We start from the raw sequence: 6,330 nt of genomic DNA on the forward strand, positions 1-6,330 counted from the left end.
GAGCCACCGCGGCCCCTAGAACATAAATAGATTTTCTAAGGTTCACATGTAGCACTTTGGAATTCACAGAAAACAAATTGTGTCGGAAACACGTCATGCTTGATCCATACATTGACAAAATGGAATCCAGTTGATTGGCATTTCCAGATAAAACGTTGAGAAAAGATTAACATTGTGGCAAGTTGCTAATGAAATTTGGCCAATGGACAGGTTAAAAATGACGTATTTCTGCCAGTATTTGTTTATTTGTTTTCGGTAAGTTCCAAAGCTGAGAGCTATGATGTGGAGATTACAATGGTTATGTTTTGCATTGATTTATAAATATAATGAATGGCAGAATTGGAATTTTTGTTTAAGCTTCTGAAAGAGGTGACTTCAAACAATAAATAGATCAAAATAAGTAATGGGGGAAACATATTTACATGAAAATAAAGTGAAACATACACGAGCCTATGCTTTCTTTGCCTAGCAAACGTACTGTTTGGTACCGAAAATGTGAGTTTTAGATCCTTGCACTCAATAGATTGACAATAAGTGACAAAATCACTCAACTCATCCATATTGTCTTCTGCACATACTGTGATGAATGAGTCATTTCGTTACTTCCGGTGTTGACTAAAGAGCAAGAAAAAAATTTCGGTACCGAAACAGCATGGGTGCCAGAAAAGAGAGCCAAAAATAAATAAATAAATAAATAAATAAATAAATAAATAAATGAAATGGAATGAAATATTTCAATTTAACGTCCGACGATGATTATGCACGTTAGGCTAAGGGAGACGATGATTAAGGCAAGTGAATGATGATGGAATATTTGGTGGAATGAGAATGTGCAAGAAAATGGGAGTACCCAGAAAAAACCCACGGACACGATGTTGTCTACTACAAACTTATTTGACCGGGGATCGAACCAGCAACTCCACTAACCAGAAGTAAGTACTCTACCAGTGAGCTACCGAGCCACCTACACTGGAATATCGAAGCTACTGTGTAATACGAATATAATCAGGATTGAAGGTTTTTTTTTTTTTTTTTTTTTTTTTTTTTTTTTTTTTTAGCAAGATGGAAAATAAACTAGCGGCAAGGGTGAAATTAAAATTTAGTTAAACTTTCTCTCCCCGAATTTCTGTAAATGTGTTAAAGATTTGCAAGTGTCATTTTAAATACTGGATGTTTAATTAGAAAACAATGTATGAATATGTGTATATGTGTGTGTGAGAGAGCGAGAGAGAGATAGGTAAAGAAAGAAAGAAAAAAAGAAGATTGTCTACGATTTACTTTCAAGGCTTCCATTTTTCTTCCTTTTTCATTTATTTCTATTTATTTATTTACCTGAGATGAGTATATCTAATTGAAAAAAGAACTTCAGGCACTTTGGATATTGATATTTGTAATTGTAATAGTAGCAATAGAAATGGAAAACTATACTTGGTTTTCGAGATACAGTCCAATTTTACAGGTTTTCTTCTTCCTTCCTTTCTGTTGGCCTTCTTTACCCTTGATTTGAGACTTTCAAATTTCATCCTATTCTCCACTGAAGTGTACTTATAATTCAAGAAGGAAATATTTATATATGACAATTAAATTGAAATTCATCATAATATGGCGCATGACAACATAACAATTTTATACTGTAAAGGTCAGATCTACTGGTACTGTAACAGAGCGGTGCTGGAGCAATTGACCGTAGAAATTCAAAACAGGATTAGTGAGAATTTCGCAGCCTTGTTTTATTACAAGTGTAAAACTCTTTAGTCAGTGGAGAGGAGAGCGTCAATCATGGGTCAGAGTTGATGACGATGGGTTTTGGTGGGTGGTGAGTCGGTGTGGGTCATAGTGAAGTCAGAGTGAGTCACAGTGGGCCGTGGATTCCGTGGATTGTGGGTCACTGGGACATGGGTCAAGTTTTCATTGACCTACGCTACCTCTGTATATATTCAAAATAAAATTAATTCAGACTTTTCATATTTTTTTTCTTTGTTCAAAATTTGGAAAACTCGAAAAAAAAATCATGTAAATTAAACAAAAATTCTCTCGGAATTAATAAGAAGCATTTTATATAACTAAGTTATCATTTATATTGATAAACACGTCAGATATTTTGGTCCGTTAGACTTGAATATAAGCTATATCATCGAAACGTTAAACTTGAGTAATTCTCTAGTAGATTTTCAAATTACTTTTTTTTTAATAAGATTAATTTCTCTCTTGTCTGGTATCCGATACTTTGTAGAAAATATTCTTTGTTGTTGTTATTAATAATAAAACTCTATGTGACCCTTTGTTGTTGCATTCACTTCAAGCTATTTCTGGCTCTTAAGAGACTTTCTATTTTTACTAACTATAACTGTGCTTCTGTTAAAATGAAACATCCGGTAGCCTCTTATTGAAGAAACTCTATACTGTAGAAATTGTAATCAACAAGTCATTATTTACGGAAATAAAACGATAAATATGCCATACAGTTTCAGTGGCGGCTCTTGGGGAAAGTCATCGGTACAATCAAAAGGCAAAAAGCTCACCTTAATGCACTAATTCTTTTAAAAAGCTCTGAAGTTCTCTTTCCTTAAATTATAACTTTTTTTTTTTTTTTTTTTTATAGATATGGCTTTCCTTGAAAGCTGTCTTTGCAACAGTTCCTTGTATGTGGTAACAGATCAAGTTGAATATAAAATTCATACAAAAGAGATTGTTCTTTCTTTCTTTTCTTTTCTTTTCTTTTCTTTTTTTTAAGTTTCCGCATTACGAGAATTAAATATACGAAATGTAATAATGGTAATATAATATTTCAAGAAATGTTATACCTTCTTTATTTGCTATATAAAAAATCATTTTTGGATTCTGGAACAGGTAAAAATCACAATATGATTTAATATTCTGGTGTGATCAACGTACTTGTCGATTAGCTTCCCCATTTTATTATCTTTATTTAGTACTAGCAGAAAGTACTACCCGTTCTTCGCACAGGAAAAATACGTTGAACATAAAGGGCTGAATGAAGAGCTGAATTTGGTTTTAAACGACATCGTAAGTGTCACTGTTCATCTCAGCGACCCCGAAAACTATGGGTTCGACACTAATATCGGTCATTTTCGATCATTTTTAAATATATCCACGCTCCCCCTGCCCTAAGTTGCATCGTCAAAGTGAAATGATAAAGATCATTCCAGGCCCGGACCTCATCTAAGTTGAAAATTTGATTGAGATCGGCCTAGTGGTTCAAGAGTTATTAAGTTTTATGTATATCCCCTTCCCATTTGTTGCATCGTCAATGTGAAATGATAAAAACCATCCCAGACCCGAACTTCATCTATGTTGAAAATTTGATTGAAATCGGTCTGGTGGTTCAAGTTATTAAGTTTTACATATATATCCCCTTCCCATATGTTGTACCGTCAAAGTGAAATGATAAAAAACATCCCAGATCCGAACCACATCTATGTTGAAAATTTGATTGAGATCGATCTCGTGGTTCAAGAGTTATTAAGTGTTATATATATATCCCCTTCCCATACGCTGTACCGTCAAAATGAAATAAAAGACATTCCAGGCCCGAACCTCATGTATGTTGAAAATTTGGTTGAGATCGGTTGGGTGGCTCAAGAGTTATTAAGTCACAAACCTAGTCACTCTGGTTTTTATATATGTATATAGGTGTTATATATGTCGTCTTTTTTTCTGATGTTACTTAGGATCAAAGAAAAATAATTTTATTGGGGGTGACCCTCTCGTAGAGACCTGCACGGGTCGAATTTTTCGGCCCGAGCCCAATTCAGCCCTAATGCACCTAGGCCAGGCCAAGCCCGGTCCGATAAGATTTTTAAAATTCTTGGCCCAAGCCCGGCCAGGGCCCGAAAAATTTTAAAAGTCTCATTTTGTAACATTTTTCACGGGCACACTTCGTTTGCCTTCATTCTAATTGTTGTTTAACGAAAGTCAATAATAATTATTAAAGAATTGCAATTAATCGGCCCTAGCCCGGCCCGACTTGAAGAGAGATCAGTGTCGGGCTGGGCCGGGCTTCGGGTCTCGGGCTGAGCCCAGCCCATGCACGTCTCTACCCTCTCGGTGTTGTGAAATATAAGACAATATCATGCCCATGAGGTTTCTTGAGTTGGATCCGCTTCTTTCCATATTTCCATTTCATTAGTTCTTTTTAACAAAAGAAACACTGACCAAAGCTTAAAACCCACTGTATTTTAAATTATAATATGTAACGATTTCGGATATCTAATAATACAGTGGGTTTTAAGCTGTGGTCTGTGTTTCTTTTGTTAAAATAATCAATCCAAAGCCATGGTTAGTCTTGCTATAGTTCTTTTTAACATCATTAACTTTCATTAACCATTCGTTTCATTTAGTTTACAGGACATAACAATGAAACGTTAAACTAAAAAAAAAAAAAAATTGTTATAACGTTATTCAACATATTTTAAATTTCATTTGTGCTCACTCGTAGTTAAATAATTTGCTTAGCAGCTTCTCATATAGCCTTGGTGCTGAACAGGATGAAAATAACCGACCGTTTCCACTTCTGAACCGCTCAGAAGTTCTCCTGTTACAGGATAATGCTAAACCTCTCCAATCTTCGTTATTATTATTGTTATTATTATTATTATTATTAGTAGTAGTAGTAATAGTAGTAGTAGTAGTAATAGTAGTAGTAGTAGTACTAATAGTAGTAGTAGTAGTAGTAGTAATAGTAGTAATAGTAGTAGTAATAGTAGTAGTAGTAGTAATAGTAGTAGTAGTAGTAGTAGTAGTAGTAATAGTAGTAATAGTAATAGTAGTAGTAATATTAGTAGTAGTAGTAGTAATATTAGTAGTAGTAGTAGTAATAGTAGTAGTAGTAGTAGTAATAGTAGTAGTAGTAGTAGTAGTAGTAGTAGTAGTAATAGTAGTAATAGTAGTAATAGTAGTAGTAGTAGTAGTATTACCAAATTTGGTCTCGATAAAATTCTTGCTAAATCGTGCATTTGTATTCGACATTTACGTGTAATATTTAATTTAACAACGCTCTATAATATTTATGTTAAGTAATCATAAGAAAAATCGTAATTTAGTATACATTTTTGGCTTCTTGTTAATCAGTTATGAATTGTTTAAGTGTCGCTTTTATTTTATTTTATTATTTTTTAAATTTAGTTTTTCAAACACACCAACCCTTACAAAAAAAAAGCTAATGTAATTGTTCACAAACAGCTTTAAAAACAAAGTTACGGCTAATGTCGAAAGAAAATAGAGCAGTATTTAGTATTTATTTGGCACTGTTGGTAATGTGATTATGATTAGTGATAACGTGCTCTTTCCAGTGGTGGATCCAGGGGAGGGGACAATCGCCTTTCCCCCCAGAAGAGGAAACTTTCTTATTTTATATATATAAATAAAACCCATCCCAGAGTTTGGACCTATTAAAAGTAATTTTAAGTAGCAGTATTCCAACCCACCGCCCCCCCCCCCTTCAGAAGTCCGTCCTGGATCCGCCCCTGGCTCTTTCTTTCTTGTTTCAACAGTGTCACTATTGAGCTTCTGAATAATAAAGATGATGCACACTGTATACATCTGCAGTATTGAAACCATTCACAAGTTATTGTCCGTTTCATTAATTTTTCAGATCAGTTTTCTGATCTGAGAGGGTTATTTTGTGGTGTAGTGAATGTTGCATTGACTTCGTAATCTCTCGTTTGTGTCAATGTGTGTGTGAAGTAAAATGGCAGCTTCCAGTTCTAAGTGAAGATTGTCTAGTGAAGATTACATCAGGTTTGGTTTTACATTCAGTGAAAAAGATGCTATTGAACTACCACAGTTTGTTGTATACCATACTGTCCTTGTTCTCCGCCCTTCCGATTGAAATGACATTTGTCAGCAGTACATTCAGCCCTCAAAGACAAATCTAAAAGTTTTTTTTTTTTTTTTTTAATTGTGAAAAGAAACTCGCTGAAACGTATGAAGTTTGATTCCTCTGGAACCTTTCACGAGCCAATTGAGAAGATGGTGAAAGCATCATATGAACTTTCTCTTCTAATAGCCAAAGATAAAATCTTATACTAGGTCTATTGGTGAAATTCTTACCAAACCTTGCATTGTATTTGGAGAAGAAAGCCAGAAAAAAAAATTGGTAAAATATCGCTTTTCAAAAACTTTGGAGATATCATCTAAAGGTTCTGTTTTTTTCTGCTATTAGTAATTTTTTCGTTGAAAATGATTTGTCTTGAGACAGAGTAGTAGGATTATGTACTGATGGAGCTCCAGCAATGTTAGGTTCGTGGTCTGGATTTATAAAGCTGGCAAAGGACAGAAATCCTACAATTATTGACTCGCACTGCTTAA

This window comes from Thermobia domestica, chromosome 9, assembly GCF_964235325.1.
Source record: "Thermobia domestica chromosome 9, izTheDome1.hap1.1, whole genome shotgun sequence".
Lineage (NCBI taxonomy): Eukaryota > Metazoa > Arthropoda > Insecta > Zygentoma > Lepismatidae > Thermobia > Thermobia domestica.